We start from the raw sequence: 24484 nt of genomic DNA, 5'->3' as shown, positions 1-24484 counted from the left end.
ACCCATAGGACAGTCAAGGGAGGCCTCCAGGGGACAACAAAACGTCTAACAACTGGACTCCATTATTAACACATGATAAGCCAGGAATGGTCACACGATGGAGCAAAAATATCGACCCAGAATTTGTCAGCAGGAATTCCTCCTGAAGAACAGCAACTGTCAATATTCAGGTAGAGCTATTGTGCTTACTAAATTGCACTTCACATTACATTAAAAAGGGAATCCTTATGAAAGGCAGCCTCAGTGGATGCAGGAATTCTATTTAGGCAGTATGAAGAAATTTTCCCTATCGATAAAGCAATAATCAGTTTATAATAAGAAAATTAAGAAAAAATTATACTATAAAGCCTTGGCCTGGACCATAATAATTGCTCTATGGAATTTACCGAAGATTTTATTACTTAACTGTTCTTGTATGGGCATTATTTAGATACTGAAGCAATGAGCTTTATAAAGGCCTTTTATACAGGTATAAATATTTTTGCAAGCTAAATGCATTAGACAAAGTTTGATGAGATCAATAATATTTCTCACCAGATGAAAAAAGGAAAAGTAGTCTCAGAATCTTTAACTAACACAAGATTCCTTTTACTCCTCAGCTAAGAGTTTTGTTTTCCTTCTGAGTCTCTCAAGCCTCTTCCCACATGAGGCAACAGGCAGGAGAGTATAAACAGAAAACATGCAGAACTACAAGTTGATATTATTCACTCTATTTTGAGGCAAAATACATGGGCTAAGTGTTAGGACTTAACAAAACTTATGGATGGAAGGATTAAACTGGCCCCAATGAGAACTTTATTTTGGATCTGCTTGACCTTTCATGTAAACTAACTCTCTAGCCACTGTCCATATTCTGTATAATAACTCTCACTGGGACATATCTTTTATTATTCTTAAATGCCTCTCTTCAAAGACAGGCTTGGTTTCAGCGAATGCAGATGACTATGTTGTACATTTGTTGTACATCAAGTTGTACATTTGAAGTATTTTTTAAGATCTGGAGTCCACATCCATGGAACAAGCAATGCCACAAGTGAGGATACTTTAAAACTGTATTAGAGCGTGTTCACAAAAATACATATTTAAACAGTATTTATAAATTAGGCTTGCTTTCTTTTTCTTTGTACAGCTTTTGTCCCACAGATATACTTCACTACAGAAGTCTCTGCCATACCCAGCAGTCCTTAAAAGAAGCAAATTTATATTATCACTTGTGCAAGCAGAACTTGCAAAACAAACAAAATATTCTTAGATTTATCATGTATTAACAGCTATGTACTATGAATTAAGGTGTTGATTTTTTAAGGCAGAAGAGCATTTCCATCCATTTCAAGATGCCTGACACTGGAACATGACCCTCTAATGCTTAAATAGCATATATCCTGTTTCAGATGGGCTATTCAGTGTCTCAAATTAGAGCCAGTACATGATACAGTAAATAAAATTAACATTGTACTGATGTTTTAAGAGACGTCCCGTCCAAAATATTCCACAAAGAAAAACTTATTCTTTCATCTACAGCCCAGCAAGAGTAGTAACACCAACAATATAACTGTACTTACAACACACAGTGTCACAGTTAGAAAACTACCTACAATGGCTGAAAGTATGACTCCTGTGTTAAGCTGACAGGACTCTAAGGAGATCATTTAGTTATTTATTTTATTCTTTGTATTTCCAGTCAGATACAAATATTTTTTTTTAAATCTTTGGGAACAAGGATAGTCTAAATATAATATATTTCTAGTGGAAATAACACTTGCTCCATTTAGGCCTCAGACACTGCTGATGGCAGAACAAGATTGGAATGTGTAGATAATTATCTTTGAGGCTAGTCAACAGCTAGAAGTCCCTCATAATATCATCTTTAAGATCAAGCCAAGACATTCCAGTCTGAATCAAGGTTTATTTATTAAAGGATTTAGCACTTTTAGATCCAATATAGCCTGGAAGACCACCAATTTCCATTTCCAAATATCTAATTTCTCCAGTTTCTTGGTGCATACATAAGACCTTCAAAATCACTTCAGTGAGCACACACATAAATGACAACTAAATTCCTTCTCCTCTCTAAGATTAATTCCACAGCAAACATCTACAAAGCAAAAGAAACTACAGGAGATTTCAATAATTGTCATTCATTTAGGCAATGCAGCTTAGACAACTGCAGGCATTTTTTACAGAAAATTGGATTTTTCTTCCTCTTGATTGGTATACAGGATACTGAGAAAAATAGCATTTCAAGGTTAGCAAATACATGTTTTGAATATTTTCTTATATAGGAAGAGAGCTGGACACTTAAAACCTAAGGGTTTACTTTTTTTTTCCTTTTAAGAAACAGTGTTTACAATGAGTAAATAAAATAATTATTCAAAAGTAGAGATCAACAATTCTCTTGTTCTAAGTTGGCTTTTTCAGTCTGGAGTCTTTTTTTGTGCTGGTGCCACTTATCTAATATCTACTGCTCATGACAAGATCAAAAGTAATGGCTTATAATACAACATCTGTTCAGTAAATTCATGTGATAGCATAATCTTACAGAGGGTTTCTATAAATGAACAAAAAGAGAAATATAGCCTTTCTACATATAATGGATTTGGTCAACAAAAAAACCAAATACTCACAGTATGATCCTGGTTATCCAAACTTCCCTGCTGTACATGTCTTCCTGTCTGACAGTGACTCCTCATAACACAAACCCATGAGTCACCCAGACAAATGTAGTGTGATACAAGTTGTTTGAATAACTGGTATCTTACTGTATTGCATTATGAATATAGTTTAATCTTTCGTGGTACTTCATGTAATGTTATACAACATTCTCCCTCAAGAGGAGGGAAAATTAACCATCACAGAAGAGTAACCCTCACTGCTATAAATGTGCACTAACATGAGATAATATAAATAATAACTACTATTAACTTACTATGTTTTTCTAATACTACAAATCAGCAGGTATTTCATATTCAAAAACATGCCAAAATACTGGCAAAGAATGCTTAAAGAAGTTTTGTGGGTTTTGGTTTGGTTTTTTTTTTAAAGAGGAAAGAAGAGCATCTACTTTTCCAAGTATCTGTGGTATCTGTCTCTCCTTTAATTAAGTAAAGTTAGTAGTTAAACTGCCAAAAGGAGACCCAGAAGATAAAAGATTTACCAAACCAAGTAACATAAGTTTCCTGGACAGAGGAAAGAAAATTCAAGTTCCTTATCTTAAAGGACAGCAACCTTCCTCCCTGCTCCCTGCCTTCTCCCAACAGGGTTTCAAAGGGAAAAAAAAAGCCAATTATGACAGGAGGATTCATTCTGCTCCCATGTACTGCCCCCTGCTTCAGCAGAGTAGAAGTAGTATAGTTAATACAGATAGCAATCTACTATTATTTTTTACTCAGAGTTGCATTTATAAACTAAACCCATTTAAATATTCCCGGTGCAGGCTTATGGTTAAAAGCCCACATGGTCCTATATACACTGTAATATCTAAAGTCTTGAAAAAACAAAGAACTGAACCAAAGCTAAGAGCATTGCTGTCTTTACCAGAGAAGTCAACTCAGAAATAAACACAACTGTTCATGAGAAAGATATTAGAAGTAATAAATTTTCTAGTGATGAGTGGTTTTAGGTGTATAATTTATGTGTGCAAACACTCACTGGTGGTATGACCAGAAACACAGATATCATGGAATGAAAAGGAGAAAAAATAAGGGAAAGTAGAAGATGTGGATATATGCTTTATTAGGCTGATAAAAAAATAGCAAACTTATATGAAAGACTAGATTGTGACATATTTTCACAAAAGCAAAAACAAAAACAAACACTGTTGATTCAAGAATGAACGTTGGCAGGAAGCTGCCATTAGGTCTTCTATAGTTTACACTATATTTTTTCCTTCCAGACGCTGCCAGTGGGAGGTTTTAAAGTATAATGATATACTGAGAAACTTATGACAAGCATGTCCAAACAAAGTAAAACATATTTTTCACAAAACAGTAAACTCTGATAGTTTTAAATCCATGGAGCCAGAGGTAGCCTGAAGCCTAATTACAGCAGAATTGCTAACTTGTAAAACCTGTTTAAGGTCTTTAGGTATTCTTGATTTTTTTTCCAGAAAATATTGTTATAGCAGGAAATTACATCTAAAAAACAAAGTTGAAAGAGGAAAGGAGTTTTTCATACCAAAAAAAAGCTGAATAGTAATGTTTAACAGTTTGATGACAGCAAAAATAGACAAATAACTGGCATCAACTACAAACTGTATCTGGCAAAATAAACAGAATTTTAAAGGATGGAATAGGCATAAAACTTGAACAGTTTTTTATTCCTGGGAACTGTCTTTTCTAAGTAATACTTAGAGTTTATTAGCAACATAGTGCAAGAGGGTGCTCCTAAGTGTGAGTATATTTAAATGTGTTGTGTAAATGGACATCATGACAGTCACTCAAGCAATCACTGCTGTAACTTTTACTGTACATAATTTCTGAAGTACCAAAACCCTCTAAGAATACAAAAAAACCTTTCCACATATTAAGTAGTTTATCACTTTCTCTGAGCCTGTACAGAACAAAAACATTGATGAAGAACAACCAAAAATATGTTAAAACAATATGGGCGTGAAAGACAAAATTTTAAATTAGTGGCAGTGCTGGGTTAACAGTTGGACTCTGTCATCTTAGAGGTCTTTTCCAACCTAAATTATTCTATGATTCTGTGATACAGAATAGACTAATAATCTAAATATGACAGCTGTAAAAGAGTACCGGGATCAGAGATTATTTTAGCTAATAAACTAAGCATTTGGACAATGCTCTCAGGCACATGGAGTCATTCTTTGGTGTCCTGCACAGGGCCAGGAGCTGGACTCAATGATCCTGATGGGTCCCTTCCAACTCAGCATATTCAATGATTCTACAATATTTTTCAGCTCCTCCTTTCACATATAGTCCCAAATGTACTGATGGCGTTACACTTACATTCCATGTGTATCATTCAGCGTTTAGTCCGTAAATTCTCTGAAGTCATTCTTCTGCTATTACTGAAGTACTTCTTTAAATACATATTGACTAATCTATGGTTTCATACATCAAGTAGACTATTTTTCATATACAGACTTAAATCTGGCTTTAAAACCTGTACGATGAATTGTAAAAACAGTTTAAAGTTATGATTGGCTGATAAAGTGAAACTCTACGCCATTTCACTTGGATTAGTGTGCAGCTGCAAGATATAAATTCTGTGTGAGAAACAGTACATTTTTTTAATGCTCTTTGAATTATCATGTTTTTGCAAAATGAAAGACAACTGGTTTCATATGCAGGTAAGAAATATTGGCATAAGGAATGTTATTTGATTTTGACTGAGTCATGTTGCCAGAATGCATGAAACAGCTGCATGAGCTGAGTATCTGCCTGAGGCTACAACTATATTTCCCCCATCCTTTACCACCTGCCTTTGCTAAAATTACTGGATGCTGGTAGATATCAAACCCCACTGGGATCTTTAACCATCATAATTATGAAATGGATTCTCTAATATCCTATTGCCTTTTAATGTCCAAGCATTCTGTACTAGATGAGACAGCATTATCCCTTTTATTTGCAAACTTTTAAAAGGATGTCATGAATAAACTCACATACAAACAAAATTACTAAAGCTATACTAAATGAGGCTTGCCTCTATTAAGCTTATTCTCTCTTACACATCTGTAAATTTATTAAATGATTGTGCCAAGACCACCAAAAGGCTGATGCTCTTTTACATCACCTTTTACTCAAGAGTAGTGCTGATCAAATAGCTAGTAAAATTAACACTGGGATGTTTTCTTATTAGCCAGATACTAGCGAATTTTGCCCAAGGAATAGAAATGGCAGATAAAATCTCAGAACTGTTGAAAACAAAAGGGCTTTTGAGAACTCTTGGGGAACAACTGTGATACCAGAAAACTAAGGAATGACAAATACAATTTTGATCTTAACAGAAAAAAAAAGGAAGACCAGAGAATTATGGATAAGTCAGTTTTGACTCTGAGACTTACTGGACCAAGTAATCTGCTTCAGACTCTTTTTAGGCACCTAGAAGAATCAGCACCTCAAAAACTTCTCAAAAAGCTGTATATGTTTAATGTCCTCATATGACAGAGTAATTGGTTTTATTGAAGAACAAGAGTAGCAGTCATATTAGGTAAGAAATCTCAAGATACTCACATAACCAAGCTAAAGACAAATATAAGCCAAATGAAAGTAACATAACATGGATGCCAAACTACTTGGGAAACTGTGATGAGCCACCAAAACTTCACTGTTAAACTAGAAGGATGCTTAAAAAATGGAATTTTGCAGTCATATGATATTCAATTCTTTAATAACTCCAAAGACTAAAATTAAAAATTTTCAGAAATAATCAGTACAAAAACACAAAAAACACAGCATTAAGATATCTTGCCAAACTTGAGAACTGAGCAGGGAAAAAATCATGCTATTTAATAGGGAGAAAAGCAAGGTCATACACTTCAGAAGAATTAATCAACTCCACAAATCCAGGAAGAGAAATAACTGATTAAGAAGTTGTCTTTTTCTACTAAAGAAAAGGATCAAGACACTAAGGTGACAAGTCAATAGTGTCATGTTGTTGCAAAAAACACACTATGAAGAGATGTATATATAGTAGTAATCCTTTTGTTTTCTTTGGCACTGGCAAGATCTCAGCAGGAGAACTGGATCCAATTTTATCCACTCAAAGATGTGAACAAACTGGAAAGACTACAAAGAAAAGCAACAAGGACAATAAGAAAACTAGAAAACATAACCTCTGTGGTAAGACAGAGAATTAGGGTCTATCAACTTCAAGAAGAGAAAACTAAGGAACATGATATGCATTCACGGTTACAGGCCATCAGAAAGAATAAGGAGAAAAAAGTGAGTTCACTATGTCCAATGTGGATAAGAGAAGAAATAACTGCCTGAAACTACAGAAAAACAGACTAAGTTAAGATAATAGAGAAATCTTTTAATACCTGTGGACTATGAATTATGAACAAGGTTACGTCACTAAAGCAAGCTAGACAAACTTCTCTCAGAAACAACAGCGGTATAATTGACACTCACTTTGGACTATGAATGCACTAAAAGACACCATTGCATCCCTTCTGGACCTGTTTTCTAGAATATTTTGATTTAAAATTTATATAAAACTTATTTATCTTATTTGTAGCATAACGTGAACCAATTAATTGCTAGACAAAATGTTCCACATGTGCCAAAAATAATTTGAAAAGAATCTATTCTCCCAGTTAAAAAAGACAAACAACTTAAAGCTATCTGCAAAGAGGAAAGGCAGGATTTCAAGCAGGACTTTTCAGCTTGGAAAATGCACTATTGAAAAAGAAGCAGGAGAGTATAAATGCTATAGAGAAGGTGAACAAATAGTTGTTTGCTATTTCTCACAGCTAAAGAATTATGGGCACCTAAGGACATGACTAGGCAACAGGCTTAAAAACCACATAAAAGGAAAAACTCTTAACATGACATTTTAAGTTGCATAGCTCAAGGATCTAGGGTGATTCTCAGACCCAAAATGAGTGCCTAAAAGTTTTAAATGCTTTATTAAGTTCTATGGCTTCTAAACAAGACAATATATATGCTATTTCCAGCTCAAAAGGTCCCCTAAAGCCAACCACTGATAAACCTGAGACAGTATACTGAGAAAAAACACTCTGACTAATCTTATTTTTTCATGCACCAATTCTTGTATTATTTTGCTTTGGTTTTTTTTTTTCTGCTGACCAGGACAAAAAAATGAAGTAGATGTATCTCATCTGATCCAGTTCTTACGCTGCAAAGATTAACGAGTTTAGTTGCATGAAAGGAGGGCAGGGATGGTGCCAAGGCTGATGATTCCTTGTTTGAAAACACTGCTGCAACCAATTCATTCTCAATTCATCAGGAAGGCAGAGTTATTATACTAATACCCACAGAGGGTAGCTGTGAAGAAGAATCACAGAATGAGCACCCAAGTTGTGGGGACCAATCATAAAACTGCAGACATTAATTAAAGTTACTGCTGTGCATGGCTTGGAGTCTAATAGTCATTCTGGGGAAATATCTTAAAAACCACTCAGGTATGTCACACAGGTCACCCATTAGAAATGTGTGAGCATTAGAAATGTAATGTATGACCTTACATGGAATCAGATTTAAAAATAAATAAATAAGCCCCCCACAAACAAACCCAAAAACACCCAGGGTAAAAAGTGCTTCGAAAAATGCAGAAAGATTCATTCATCTGGAAGAAAATTTTCAGTCATTCTTTTGCATGGAGCGAAGGAAACATTCTTGCCAAGACAACTCTAGCTCTTAATCAATTGAAAATAGAAAAATAACTGTAAGTCAAATTCCTTTATGTTTCTACTTAAAATCAAGAAAGCCTATCAAAGAGTTAATGATAGTAACTAGAACAGAAGGACTAAAAGCACTTCCCTGTTTCATAAAAATAAAATAAATATTTAGGAAAAAATATATTACACATTTAAAAGGACTCACAAGTATGGAGAGTAAAATGGTTAATACTGAACACCAAAAGGCACGACAGGAGCCGGACGTTCGTGATCTCCCCACTAAACCGAAGAATGACATGCCTCCTACCCTTTAGGAAAACTTTACTTCTCAGTGGCCAACTTTGTCCATAAATCAAGTTGTTTATAGAAATGGGTATTAGTTGCTTAAATACAGCTGTGAGTAGATAGATAAGAACCGACAGACACTCTTGGTCCTCTGGTATTCAGTAATGTGGACAGAAGTGCCCTACTGTAAATCACAATATGTTACACTAATGCAATGCACATTTTTCCTTGACAACACTGGAATTTAAAATATATATATGCCATATCATTACAAACATTATTACTTACTCAACTGTAATGATCACATGAAAATCTCAGGAAACCATTTTTCTCCAAAGACGCTGTACCACAGTTCAGATGACTCATGAAACAAAGTCATCTGAGCTGCCATTTTGGATTTTTTCCTTGGAAAGTAAGACCCCAGCTGGTTGTATTATGGGCCTTGATGTCTAGAGTTTACTCTGGGCTTTTACAGGCAATCAGTGAAGTTGTTTTCATGTTCAGGATGTGGTGTTGTAGCATATGGGGAGGTGAGGGGGTGGAGGAGAACAGAGAAAATTATACTAATTTTTCTCCAGGTACAAAAGTTTAAGGCTTTTGTTCAGATTTAAGATTTAAAAAAAAAAAAGAATTTAAAAAGCTCTATAAAAACTAAATTTCTTTCACAGACTCTTAAAAAGATCCAAGTATAATATTTTTGGCTTTTTCCTGTAGTTCCAGCTATTCTAAAACACTCTTGTATGTATTTCCATAGTGTTTTAGAAAGTACAGAGCTAACTGTTAGTATGTAAAAGGTTGTAAACCAGGGGTCTTATATTTATTATATTAATCTTCTACTACCTAAGTCTGAAGTAACTGAGCAATTGACTCTGTGTAGCCTTGCAGCAGTTAAAGCACATCCTCCTTGCTGAAATATTACGTGTGCATTGAATGTCTCAGAGTTCTGAGACAGGGCAGTACCACAGCCCAGGACCACCATTCACTGGGTGTTCCAGTTCCTTTCCACATTTTCAGCTTTTGCCTGATAATTTCACTGCCTTCAACCAGTATCAATTTTAGGATCCTGCAGAAAGAAATGGATCATCTTTGCAGTCCTGGGGTCACTCTGGGAACTATAGTTCATTAAAACATTAATTTTACCTTTCTTACAGCCTACAAAAAAATTCTCGATGATTCTGTTAGGACAGATTCCCCCAAAACACTGTAAAAGCCTACCATTCCTTCTAGATCAGTTTAACTGCTGCTTGTTTTCTCACCAGCTAATTCTTCCTGTAAACATATTTTGTAGATATTCAAACATTAATTTCTTATTATTGCAGTTGTGTATAAGTAAAGGGCCAATGAAGTCAGTGAGTTGTTCTTTCATTTTTATGGGATAAATTTAATGGGATTCAAGCTAAGCTCAGTTAAACTTCAGGTCCAAATTCATTCTCACTAAAAGCAGGAGATGCTTAATTCTTTAGTTATAAGAGTTTGCTTTTTTGAGTTGGATTTTTTTTTTTTTTTTTTACTGTCTAAGAGATTTATACATGCTTATCTTTTTTTATCCTAAGCCACATTTTGGCTGCATGTGAAATGGGTCTCCAGACTGTGACTCTTGAGCCACATATATAGTGGATGGGTCAAATAAAGTTCTCATGATAGGGTTTCATTACACAACTGATAACAGTGCTTTGCAGTAGGGATACAGCTGGGTAATCTGAATCCCTGGTTGGGAAGGAAAAGAACCAGCTAAAATGATGAGATTGATTTATGTGCCAGCTCCAGGGGTAAAGCAGATTCATCCACAGAGCCCTCAGAGATAGAGTCATTTCCTACTTGGTAAACAAAGTCAAGAGCCCATCTTCTACTTTTGATTTTCCAAGGTGTAAGTCTTGTGACTGCCATCCATCATTTTTTGGCCCACAGGTTTTCAGATTAAGGAATCCTGTCAGCTCTGGTATATGGTGTCACCCACCCTATAGACAACCTCCTTTCTAACATAATTGTACCTTTTACTAATGAGTACAATGAGAAAAAGTACAGTTTACACCCAATGTTCTTCAATCCCAGCTCAACTGATGAAATCAGGTCATCATGTATGAAGTGGAAATTTTGATTCTTGATGTCATTTCTGTTTGTTACATTCAGTCCTAACTTTCCTAGCCAAGCACCCTGCACAAAATTAAGCCCACTATCAAAAGTTAGAGGTTTGTATTGGGGCCCTAACTAGTGCTTTCCAAAGAAACAGACATTGGCACTGTTAACAGGAAGAATTTCTGTAAGTGAAAAAGTAATTAATTTTAAAAGTCTTTATGTTGGTAGCCTGATACTTCATATAACCCCCTTGTATTTCTAGTATTCTATCTCCCTTCAGAAACTTTTATCCCACATCCCTCAAGACTACAGTATTACATGTCTGACTCTTCTTTCCTGTACAGTTTTCAGGGAGCCCTCTCACTGATGAAATGTCTATTAACGGGGCCAAACTGTCAGAAGTGTCAGTATGAGAGTGCAGAAGCCTTTCACGTGCTTCTGAATCTACATAAAGGCCACATGAGACAGAACCTTCTCTCTGCTGGAGAGAAGGTCGCTGTGAAGAACATAAAATAAGGGCAGAATATAATTTTTTCCGCATATTCTTCAGCATTAACATGACATGTGTAGAAGAAAAACCTGTAGCATCTTCATGTAAAGAAATAGCTATACATTCCACATGTAAGAAGCATTTCCCAGCCCTGTTCCTACTGCTTACAAACTGCACACAGATCTTTTGGCAAAAATCTAATCTTCCCTTGAAAAAATCTAACAGAGAGACATCAGAGTAAGAAAATCTGTCTTCTCCCTCCCCTAAATTCCTGACTTTTTCGAGGAGCTTTGTTCCCTAGTCCCTTCCACAGGTTCCTATTACCCTAGGTTACTGTAGTAGCTACCTTATCACTTTCTGTTTGATGAACTGAAGATAAATGGTTGCTCAAGAAAGAGTAGAGTTCAAAGATGAATCATGAACCTAGTGCAAATTCACATTTCTTCAACAAAGTACCTAATTTCAATTTTGCGTCACTCTTCAATAGAGTAAGTAATTCCAATCTCCTTTGAAAATGAAAATAATTGTCATCTGAAAGTAAGTGGAGAAGGAAATCCAAAATTTATAATTTTTAGATAAAAATCTAAACAGTTTGGCTGAGGATACTAAGTTATTCCAGTCCACCAAACCAACACAGAAAATAAAACTATCATGAAACTGCATATATAGTCACAATACTGTCAGGACTGAAACTATTCTTTCCAGATAATACCTTCACAATACATACAATAAAATTCTGGAAAACTAAGTTTTAAAACTGAACCTTAAGCTCAGCTGCTTCGAGCTGTAATATTTGGCTAAGGTTACAGGCAAAGTCTTCAGAACTCTGTAATTCAAAAATTGGCCAGACTCTGCAAATTTCACAAACACTACCCACCCCCTATTTTTTTTTTAAATGACAACCTGAGTGTAACCAGGAAAATTTTTAGGTGAAAGGAAAGCGTAAAGCATGATCAGTTTTGTAACCTAATAAATGGGGCCACAAACATAACCCCTTAATAATGTGAAGAATAATATGTTTTTGATTTGACCATACAATGTAAGAAAAAATAATGGGATAGGAATTTGATAGTCTCAGCTTCCCAAATCCCATATGGTATGTTTATCATTTGCCATATGTATAGTGTCTGATGTGCACACAAAGACTATGGATTTGAGACACTTTCTCAGATCAGCAGCTTGAACATATCGTATCCCGCAGTTTCACGAGATCCAAATGAGATGCAGAACACACACCATTTACTGCACAGGCACATCTGCCTTCATGGAAATTGCTATTTACATTAGCAGATTTAAGAGATACTTGTTAATAGGTGATAGAAAGAAGCCAAACTATATCCTTTTCTTGAACTGTTCAGTGTTCTCGATGTCTTATGCCATTTTGTAATCTGACACACACACAAGGCAGGCTAAGTATCCAACGTTATCACTCCCACCAGAAAGACAAAATAAAGCATTTCCAAAATGGCCATGAAGACACCTCATCATTTCAGATGGTATTTGCAACATTTCTGTTCAAATTCCACTCTAATACAAAAATGAGAGACAAAACTTCTGAGCTCTCCGTTCTCATCTCCTCATGCACACATGGTAAAAAGGTTTTTACTGGGTATAGGGACCCCTATCCATTAAGATTCAGAAATAGAAAAGCAGGTCTGGAAAAAAGTGTAAAGAAACAAAGAGAGGGGAAAACCATTACAAAAATTAGAGTTGTGTGAAACTTGGCTGTTATGGTATGTATGGTTCATCCAAACCTTTTCCTTGGCTTTGGTTCATGTCCCAAATGTTGCTTTGACTTCTGGGCTTGAAGGAAGCCAAAAACTCCAAGTGAAACATTGCCAAATCCAACATATTTTTGCAGGTTTAGGGTCAAAACCATGCAAACCCGCAGAGTTCCTCCTACCATCATAAATCAGCCTGAGTTTGCCAAACTTTTCATTTCTGTTCTGCATAACCTTTTTCACTACACACTGCCCTGCAACATTTAAGCTTTTAGCCATCAGTACTGCATTTAGTAACATGATTACATAGCTTCATATCTTAATGGCTTTCTTATTCTATGACAGTTTGTCATCTTTTGTTTTAAATTACTCTTATGGAGTTTGTTTTATATACTATCCAGTGTCCTATGAGTTTGCAGAGAGGCACAATCAAAGAAACAACCCTTGGTCTTCAAGTAGATGTTGCTAAATTTCTTTAAAATATTTACTCTTTTTAAGGAATTTTAAAAACACAGTGAACAGTCGCAACACAGATTAAGGGACTTCTGAAAAATATAAGGACTTGTGAACTTGTGAGGAATTACTTAATTTTTAGGAAAAGCACTTTGCCTCTTTACCAACATACTATGTTGGGAAACTAGTTGGCCATGTGCCCTCTAATTCTACTTTTTATAGAAACAATTTCTGTTGATTTATCCAATATAGATGTCATATGTGGAGGTAGTTTTCCAAAAGTTACATGGAACTCTTTTTAGAAACAGATGTCACATTAGTCACCCTCCAGTCCTTAAGCAAGTTAGAAATTCACATATTTCACCTTTAACTTCCAAGAAGTTTAGAATGAAAACTGCTTGGCACTGAGAGGAATTTGGCCTGACTGCAAGTTCACTCTGCTTTTAGGAAGAAGTTGAACTCGATGGTATCTTTCAACCTGAATTATACTTTGATCTGCTGATCCTCTGGTGATGGTATTTTTAATTTTAGTAACTGTTGGGTAATCCTTTCTGCTGTCACTCTGAGATACATCTTCCAATATTTTGTCCATAAAAAGTATTTCTATAAGCAGAACCTACCCAAGTTCCTCTACTGTGAATACAGGAAAAAGAAATGTCTTTCATTTTTTTTGACCTCATGACCCTATTTTTTGAAAGCTCTCTTTATATGCCTTGATTATCTTTGGCTCTATAGATTCTCTGGCAGGCTTCCATCTTCTGGGACACATTGGGAAATTACTACTGTGAGTCCATTTCATGACTTACTCCTTATTGTGCTTCATGCACTCCAGGGCCTACCTGCTTTTTTTACTTGCTGGGTTTTATGATCCTGGTTTTTTCAACTCGACAAATTTCAGTTTTGGAAAAGTTTTTTGGTTTTTTGGTGGTTTTTTTTTTTTTTTTGATAGCTTCCTTTATCTTGCTGTTTAACTGCACTGGTTTCTGTTTGGTCATCTTAAAGCAGTTTTTGATAGGTGGTATCCATTTCCTCTGAGCCAATATAACTGTGTTTAAATAGCCTTCATGATGCCTGTAAAAGGTTTTACTTCTTTGACTGTCTTTTTTAAACACTTTTTGACATGTAACAGCAATAGGGATGCTGAGTATGACTACGACTAAAAGCCTCAGAAAATTCATGTTCTCTTAAGCAAACTTCCATTTGTTCATATTTCAAATATTAATTTTATGAAGTAGAGACACTTCACAGACCAGGACAGTGCCATTGCAGGATAATTCTGCACTGGGAAGTTCTAGAAATAAATGTTCTTCAAGTGTCTTCAAATGTACGTTATTATGTCCTGGCTTTTCAAGGTACAAAGAACAGGGAAATCACAATTTGTAGAATCATCCAGGAGAACAATTGCACAAAACTTTCCCTTTTAGCTTTTAAGAAACATCTTCAGGATGTGAGATATATTATTTCACCTGACTGTCTACTACATAGCTCATGTTTTAATTTATGAGGTACTTCAGACACATTTCAATTAGGTAAGGAAAGAATGAAATTTGCAGTTGAAAATTGTAACAGAGCATCCTAGAGAACCAACAATACACAAGTTAGCTTATGTCAGGCAACTAAGCATGGCCAATAATTCATATCCACTAGAACGGATTTGGCATCCCTTCATCCAGGTATCCAACGAAGGTATTCACAGCCAAGGTTTCTATGTAGGAAGCTATTAGGTGAAGTTTTATATGATAGCTTTCTGGTGTTCTCATGATACACTTATTTCACAGTTAGAAAAAAGAGACAAAGGAGGACTTCAAGTTACCAGTTATCCTGCTTATGGCACTAATTATTTTAGAGTTTATCAGTTTCATAAGAAAAAGGTTAACAAAGCCATCACGTATCAAGGCCTATGCTGAAAGCACAAGAACCAGACAGCAGCCTTTGAGTAGTCTTTTCTAATGTCAGTATTAAGAGAAATAATTATATTTGCTAGGACTTGGCAGCCAAATGTTCTTATAAAAGAACACCCAGACAGAAAAGCCAATTTTGACAAACCTTACAGCTGACTGCAGAAGGACTTTCTCACAAATTACAATTCACATCAACAGATCAGATGTAAATGATGAATGACAATGGACTGTTTCCATTTGTACTTGAGACCTGCTTTCTCAATGACCTTTTAAGTTTATTTTTTGTCTGAACGGGGGTTTTTTAATTATTTTCTCTTCATGTGAGAAATCTTTGTCTGACAAGGCAGTGGCAAAAATCCCATTAACTTTACTAGAGCCAGGAATTCACCCCACATGCAGGAAAACACAAAATTCTTTCTTCAAAATGAAGAGACTACAGCACTCATGTGACACACTGCTCACATTGTTATAATGTCCCTTTGAAGTTTAAAAAAACAAAGAGGAGGAGGGGATCACAAACACCTGGCTTTTATCTTTGTCATAACTTCTAGATGGCTAAATTATGGTACTTCTCAATATGACAAAGGTATGTGACAGCTAAAGAGTAGGTGTAAAATGCTGCTTTCATTATGCCAATATGCAACTGTGAAAAGAAGAGTGACTAGCTGATGCCAAATAATACTGCTTAATAAAAATTCACTCCACTAAAGAACAAATGCATTTCTAATTCATGTTGCTAAAATATCCACAGAAAGACAAAGAATAACTCAAGGCAATACGAAAAAATCTGCATTCTGGGCATAGTTTTGGGTTTCAGATTCAAAGTTAACGTTTTTATAGTTCATCTACATCAAACTAATATTTTAAAATAAATTCATTTTCCCCTATTTACAATTATGACAAGTGTCATGGAAAAAAACTCCAATTGGATTAATACATTTATTTACTGAAAACATTGGGACTTCAACAACATCCCTAACCTGTCAAGCTTTCTCCAAAGTATTTGTAGGGAAGGATTTCCCTACATTTGTCAGATGTGGAAAGCTAAACAGACTTTCCCAAGGAAAAGCAGGAATGGAAAAATACAAACATAATTAAAGGATCAAAGAAATGCTTTTTATGTACACCCTTGCTGTAACTTGAAAGAAGAGCCTTCTATAAAATTTAATGTACTGCACTCCAGTGTTGTTCGTTGTTGAATTATCTGATTATCTTGACAATCCTGCTTAAAAAAACAGCTGCATCTTTGTAAAAGAAACCTGAACTGCAAATAGGAGTACTCTCTTCTATTTCTTCATATGCAGCTATTATTCACAATCCACTAAGTAGGTGAGAAAGAGTAGTAAAACTGCCTAGTCATTGCAAAATAATTAATAAGGTATGTAATTTTCCTTGTCTTTCACATGCTAAACACAATCTTTTGATTGCTCACTGGACCAAAACCCATATCAAATTCACCTGCACTAAGTACCTCAATCAGTAACAATTCATTAGCAACATTTTCAGTATCATGAGTAAAAAACCACTTGAAAATCTTCTGAGTTAAGAGTTCAGGCAATAAAGGGTATATAGGATAGACTAAACCTATGCTCCTTAATGGTGTCATCAACCACCTGGAACACCTTGTACACAACCTTTATTTCTCGTGCCTCAGTTTCTTTCCATATATTGGTTACACTTCTATTCTTTAAGATACCCTGAGATCTACTAATAAAGCATGCTTTGTCAAATGTGGAGTGTCTTAACTGAACATTCAATTTTTTTATCATTTTTTTTTCAACTTACAAAGAAATTTGGACCCCAAATTTTCTAATGAAAACTCTCGCATGAAAGCTCCTCAAAGCAGAGGTGCATTTACAATAAATAAGAATAATTTCCAAGGAAAGAGTGTTCTAGACAAGATTATATATGAAGGTGCTTCACCTCCCTGCTCTTTCCAGTCTGTACACAGGGTAATCTGTAAGTAACAGTGTATAAGGCTATTACAGAACAGTCATAATGAAAGATAAGTATAAATGGTATAAATCCGGCTTATTAGCAACCAACCAAAATAATTCTACTTAGACTTACTCAAGCAGAACTTTTGTTGCTGACCAGATGTATTAGTAACAGACGTGCAAGCTATTCAGAATGATCTATGGAGAGTGACAAACAGCAGCAGCACTGGTTACAAACCACGTAAATACAAGACCAAATTATGAAACTAAAAATCAGAGCTTCATGCAGACCACGAGAAAGTTTTGAAAACTTTTTTATATTTTCATCCAGCCTATCAAGCTTTCAGCAAAATAATGTCATAGTTCATGAATAAACTACAAATATAAGAAAGTATATGGAGAGAGTTTGTGCAGAATTTAGGTAATCAGCTGTATTTTTAGAACATATTTACTTTTTTTCCTACTTTATATATAGGAAAACAGCTTTCCTTTGCAAAAGCCAAAAATAAAAAAGTATAGGTAACATTATTAAGCAGCACCTAACTTGGAAAATCTACTGCTAATATGAATTTCCATTATACTTCTTTTATATTACAGGGTTAAACGTCCTATATTCATCTTACATTGAAGACAGCTACACAAATAGGGTCAGACATTTTATTGCAATTTCACTTTGCAGAATTTCAATCTAAATCATTGCTTTTGTCATTGATTATAATTTATGTAATATAGAGTGTTTAAATACATAAGTTAGTAAAATATTAGATGAGCTATAAGTCAATGTAAAAGTTAAAAATGAACTATATGTGGAATGCTATATTGGACAGTCATGTGCTGAAATACTAACATCTATTATAATGAGGTTATTGATGTAGAGTTGACATATAACTTGATTTGCAGATGCCCTACTGACTAACCTTTTGCAACTATATCTCAGTGTAAACCTGTGGTAATTATTGCTGGGTAGGGAGAGTTGGTTTAAGTGAACTATTTCTTTTGATGCATGTTGAATGTGATTGCCCCCTGGAGACGACAGGAGTCCCGCATGTGTGAGTTATTACATAAATATTGAGGGGGAGAAAAAAAAGGTGTATCACATTAAATTTTTCCTGTTTCCTATTGTTGCAGTTTTGCTTTTTCTAACAAGATCTTTTTCTTCCAGTGCCTTGCCATATATGCCCTTTTCAACTAAAAAAAAAACTTATTAAAGCACATAGTAGTAATAACTGATTTATTTGGAACATAAAAAACTTTTCAATAGTAGCAGTTCATAGATCTCTAAAAAACTGCAAGTCAAGAAGTCTAGATTTTATTCTTGGTAACTGAAGCCAGTGAATTAACATTACCTAGACAACACTGAAAAACATCAATTTTCTGACTTAACTGTTAGAAGTGGAAAAAGATGAGAAAGTCAGTATTCAGACTTTCTAATATGGGATGCCCTAAAAGTCCTTGCAATAGTGCAAAAGTAGTATTAACAATTATACATTACATTCTATTATACTGTGTACTTGCCTAAAAATCCAAAACTAATAACTGGGATAGTCTAGGAATAAAAAATATGTCATTTTATACTTATTCATATAATGTAACACTCTAGTCAAAAGAAAGGACATGACAACTACATATAACAGTTGTGTTGATAATGTTTCACCCACTAGAATCTTTTTTTCATATTAGAGCACAGAACACTGCAACAATCCTGTCAACCCACCAATTATGACAAAGAAAAGAAAAATTTAAGAGACTGTGAGTCTTGTAGAAACTGATCTTCAAGTGGGATTTTCACAGATTGTCTACAGGGACATTTTATAACAAGAGTAGTTTTGGCTTCTGGGGATTACACTGCACAATGAAAACAAATGTCAAAGTAAATCCCCAAATTAAAAAAACACTTCTGGTATTGATCCTCAGACCTACCAATCAACCCTCCTGCCCTCTGCAGATTCTCAAATACTTTTCTTCATCTGAAACCTTTTAGAAATATTTTCTTCAACATAATCTTAAACTACTGGCTGAAGTTCAACACACGTTTCAGCAACACATGTGGAATTTATCCACAGCTTATGGAACTTCCACAGGCCAAGGAAGGAAAATTCCTAACTGTCCATCCATGTTTACAATCTGAATTTATATTTATATTATGTTGAAAATCTGAAGATAAGTACACTAGCTGTGTCTTCAATAGTCTTACATGTGTTTGAATTGATTATTTTGAATTTTTTAAGTACGCACTTCTAATCTGGTAATAATTTTTTAATACATAGCACTACAGCATCAAAGGTTTACTTTTTTTTTTTCCTATTACCTGCTGCCCAAGTCTCTGCTCAAAGATTTTTTTGATAGATTGGTTATCAATGAGTACAGAAAAGGCAGTTTTGTTAAGTTCTACTTTTTCAAAATGTCTATTAAAGTTTATGTTCAGGTACATAAAAATGACCACTTTAAGAAAATGCAATTTCTGCCTTTTTCCTAGATATGCACAAGAGACAAAAAGGTCTCTGAACTGTGTGAAGCTTATAATATGCTATATGTTTTGCTAAAGGTTGGATATTTTTGATGTTGTAGCTATTAGCTACACTCTATCTTGGCAAAATCCACCTATAATTAGAGAGGCAGAGAAATGCCAAAGGAAGTACCCATGAACATAACACTAACACACATAATTGTGCAATCTACTGTGATGGGTTCTCTCCATCTGTTAGTACATAACTCCTGCTTTATCAGGGTGAAACTATCTGATATGTACATGAATACTAATTTTCTCACAAATTGACCAAATTTAAGCTTAACCACTCAGATACAAAATTTTACAGTCCCCAAGGAACCGACAGTTTGAAACCAGAAGCATAAAATACCATAGGCTAGTTTTCAAGCAATAAATTGAAGAGAATTATGTAGATATGTTAGAGAAAACTGGTGTGAATTACTGCTTTAATTGTAGAAAATTTATGGTAAAATAAGTTTTTAAGTCACTAAAACCATAATTAGTCTCTATTCTGCATCTTCCACAAACAGGTGTTCATGGGAACCTTAAGGGGAGAACTTCATTCTAGCTGTATTTGTCCCCATCCTCTGAATTTGTCACTGAACTGGTTCCAAAATCTTACAATTCTTTATCGTCTTACACAAAGACCAAAAGACTTGTTGCAGCTGACTCTTATGCAGACTTGCAAACAAACCAGCTTTGATTTCAAGATATTCAAATCTCATAGCAGAAATCTTAGCAAGAGGGAAGATCTTCACAAGCATTGCAGGCCATGTTTTACCCTTCCCTTGTCCCTGAACGCATTTCAAACATCCATCTACATCATATCTCATCTGTGTGTTCTGATTGCTCGTGATATTAAGAACAGGAAATCAAGGGCAGTCACCTTGTTCCCCTTATCCCCTGCCCACAACCAGAAGAGGCAGGGAGCAATTCTGCACATCAAAGCCAGACCACCACTTGCAATTCAGACATGCCCATTGTGGAAATGAGGCAGGAATGGTGTAAATAGGCAAAATCCCTATCTTAGCACTATCTACCCCCCCCAAATTACCAGCCTTCTAAAGATCGAAACCTACAGAATCCCCTAAACCCTGAGAATTATTAAAGCCTTCCAGAGAGGTATAGGTCCACCTTAGGATGGATGCTTAAACCAGAATTCCCTTTTAATACAATAGCTCATGATTTTTAACCTCTTAAAAGGTTGTGTTTTGACACTGCATATGTATTTCAGCACTAATAATACAAAGCTTTATGTACAAAGTGTTTATGTAATGAATTCTCTCCTGCCTTGTGTCAGCTCCATGCACTAATGCCTGTCTGCATAGCACTCATGGCTGCTTCCTGTGTCTCTGAACTGATTAAACTGCTCTGTTCATTTTTATTTGCAAGACTTCATCTCATTCCCTAGCTTTTTCTTTTTATTGATATTATAGTTTCAAAGTGTTTGAAACAATGCAGTAGGAAATACACTGCATTAAAGGAAAAATCATAGTAAATTCATAGTAATGTCGGGTATGCCCATTGTTTAGGCCATGCTATCTTATTTTAAAAGACACAGAAATAACATATAGTAATGTGCAATGTCTTCAGTATGTTTTGTATTTCTAGAACTGTTATGGAGTTGAAAATTATATGGTGAAGCACACAAAGAAACAAATCCAAGGTTAAGGATTCACACTGACTAGCTATGAAATCTCTTGGGAGCTATTTTCAGTGAGTAAGATATCACAGACATTCACATGGCAAGAATCAGAAAGCAGTAATATTAACTAGCCAGCTTTTCCCTCTCCTTTGATGGGACTTTCTCCTGATCATGTTTTATTCATTACCTAAGACTAAATTTCCAGCCAGTACAAAGCTATTAGAAAACTAGAACTCTTGCACATCCAGTGACAAAGCACGACTGAGAAGCTAGACTGTGTTTAAAAAGTGAGTTATTTACACCTGGAAAATGTACATATGTACACAATCTGTTTCACAGTACTGCAGGCACAGAGCATTGATCAAGCTGCCTGTAGATGATGTTTGAAATCAATGAGAACTACACATTGTCTCACTCAAAAACAATGTTGTTAGTGAAATATCTCTTTTCGGCATGTGGATTTCCACCCAAAGAAAACCCAAGCTACTTAAAAGAGAATTGTGACAAATTACCCAAACATTTAAAACAACAGAAGAGTCAAAAAATTTGCCAGAAGATAAACTGGAAGAAAAGGTGGAAACACCCACAAGTTGAATAGATTAGAGCAGAATAGGGTATTAAACTTTTTAACTTTGTTTCAGGCTCATCCCTGCACTTTTTTTGTGACCTGTATGCATTGGACATTGCAAAAAATTTCCACAAAGAAGTGTTTCTGGACTTAGATTACTTATTGAATTGACAAATTACATTTATGAAAACTATAATCAGAAGTGTATATTTTACTTCCTTTGAGACTATGTGATGAGACATATAGTAATATTATTACGTGAACCTTCTTTTGTTTACTCCAGAGAAACAAAAGGATTTTGTTGTTGTTATTAAAGCAGGTCTGAAAATCAGATTCTAAACCAAATGCACTTAAGTTCTCCATGTTATGCAAATATTTCCTTTCCCAATTCTATTGAGGTAACAGCGCTACTGGAAGAAAGATGTTCTACACAAGAATCAAGAAAAATGCGTCTCAGGAAATAAACAAGTCTCACACCTTTAACATTTCAAGATCCTACAAAGAGACTTGAGGAATTACATACAAATTTATGACATGATACCTGTGTATTTCTTAGCTCAGTGTTTCTCAAAAAGGCTTATCATTTTTTAAGACAGAAAAAAAAAGAAAAATGAAGGCATGTTAGATACACTATTCTCAAAAAATTTCATGATAAAGTGTTCAAGGTCCAGCTCTCCTGCTGTGATGCTTTACCTAATATATGACCATCACGTCTGGCAAGACTCGCACAGGTCTGCCCTTGATTTGTGTTAGGAAAAGCCAGAAAACCTCACAACTATTCTTCATTCCCAAGAATTAATGTGAAGTCTGGCTCCCTGATGTTTCCAATTTTACAGTGATCCAAATAACCCCCCAAAACCACACCTGAAGCATCACTCACAATTATAGGTGATAGCTGAGGGAGACCAAAGTGAATTCCCTCCCCAGGCATCCCAGGGCATTCTCCGCCACAGCAGTGCCTGGAGTGCTGTGAGATGGGGCCATCAGAGACTCAAACCTGACCTGCAAGCACTGAGGCTGGGACATGAACCAGCTTTGAACGGCTTTTATCTGAAAAGATGGTGAAAAGCTCCACAAATATACCCGGTGCTACAAGCCTCGGGAACTGCTACATACTATCGAAGCTTCAAAGAAACTACAGACTTCTGAACTTCTTCAAACCTATCAGAAAGCCAGTGGGCAGCTGAATGGGTAGAGCTTCAGCCCCTACCTGAGCTGCACAAAATGGATGGCGCTTCAGCTTGCCCAGAGTAACTCCCTGAATGGTCCATGGACAATCCCACTCGCTTCCTTATTACATCTTTTCCAGTACTTCTGCAAAAGGGATCAAGACCTGGCTGGAGTAAATGTAATTTGACCAGCCTGACTGCTCTTCAATTCTCAGCTGAGCTTATCACAGCCAGCCAACAGCCAGCTTATCACAGCCAGCCAACAAATACAGTCATTACATCAGGCCAGAGAATTTTAGGATATACTTTTCCCGTAACAGCTCAATACATCATTCACAAATGTAACAAGTACACTGTAGACACAAGCACTATGTGTTATAGATGCCTATAAACATAGGGTGTTTCCACTAAATACAGTAAGGTATTATAAACAGCAACGAGGAAAGAGGGTCATATCCCTACAGTTTACTAAGATTAAAAATTAACTGAAAGAGCAATTATTATTATTTTTAATCAGCACATGCATAGTACTCCTAGAAATCTGGTTTTCAAAGTATATCATATATCTCACATCATGTGTCTCCCCAAAAATCCTGCCTCATTTAAATCCTTAGATCACTCCTGTTACTCTTTACACAACTCCATAATGGAGGAAACATTTTCTTAAAAACATATTTTTAAAAATTCCTTTCTATACCAAGGCTAATTGACAGGAGCTCTACAATTTGTTTGGCTTTTCAACCAGTCAACCACCTACTTATCAGATTCATATCTTGAAAATAATGTGTTGAAGGATATAGTATTAAAATATTGAAACTTTATGCATAGTAACAAGAAATAACAGTTCTTGGTTAACTGGTTTTCATAAACTGTTCTTAGTGTGTAAATGTTTTATAGGAAGTGAATGGAACATAAGAGCTATACACCAGACAAGGAGTTTTCTTTCCAAATTCAAGCCATTCCGCCACGCTTCTTCCATTTGGTAGTTGCATTCTCACCACAAGATTAGAAAGCCCCAAGTATAGCAGTTAAATCAAAGTTCTTGGGAATGGCTTCTATTCTCTAGTCATCACACCACTCAGAGATTTCCAAAATATTACTAAAAAAATAAGCTTAATATATTCCTTTTACTGAACTACAGTAATTACAAGTAGCTGCTCAACACTGAAATTTAATTCTCTTATATCATATTGTCAGATCAAATACTTCACAAGCTTTTGTTGCTACATCACATGCAGTCAAATGCATGGTGATGCAATCAGGATGTAATGACCAAGGTTATAAAGTAGATGTAACGCTGCCCAGATGCATAAAAAACGTATCATTTCCTGAACTTGATTCTGACAAAGTTCCACCAACACAAACCTGGAGAGAGATGTGGAGTTAATTTTTCCATTTTGCATATAGGAACATATTAGAAATAGA

The 24484-nt window shown here is 35.4% G+C and overlaps 1 protein-coding gene across 9 annotated transcripts in view; it reads right to left on the bottom strand.

The window, feature by feature from the left end:
* The window catches only part of ERC2 (ELKS/RAB6-interacting/CAST family member 2), a 424893-nt gene that overhangs the window by 215149 nt on the left and 185260 nt on the right, over positions 1-24484 (bottom strand). The window lies entirely within an intron of this gene.

Source organism: Manacus vitellinus, unplaced genomic scaffold, assembly GCF_001715985.3.
Source record: "Manacus vitellinus isolate BGI_N305 unplaced genomic scaffold, ASM171598v3 scaffold_14_pilon, whole genome shotgun sequence".
NCBI lineage: Eukaryota > Metazoa > Chordata > Aves > Passeriformes > Pipridae > Manacus > Manacus vitellinus.
The sequence above is the reverse complement of the archived record's forward strand: the minus strand, read 5'-3'. Positions and strand labels throughout refer to the sequence as shown.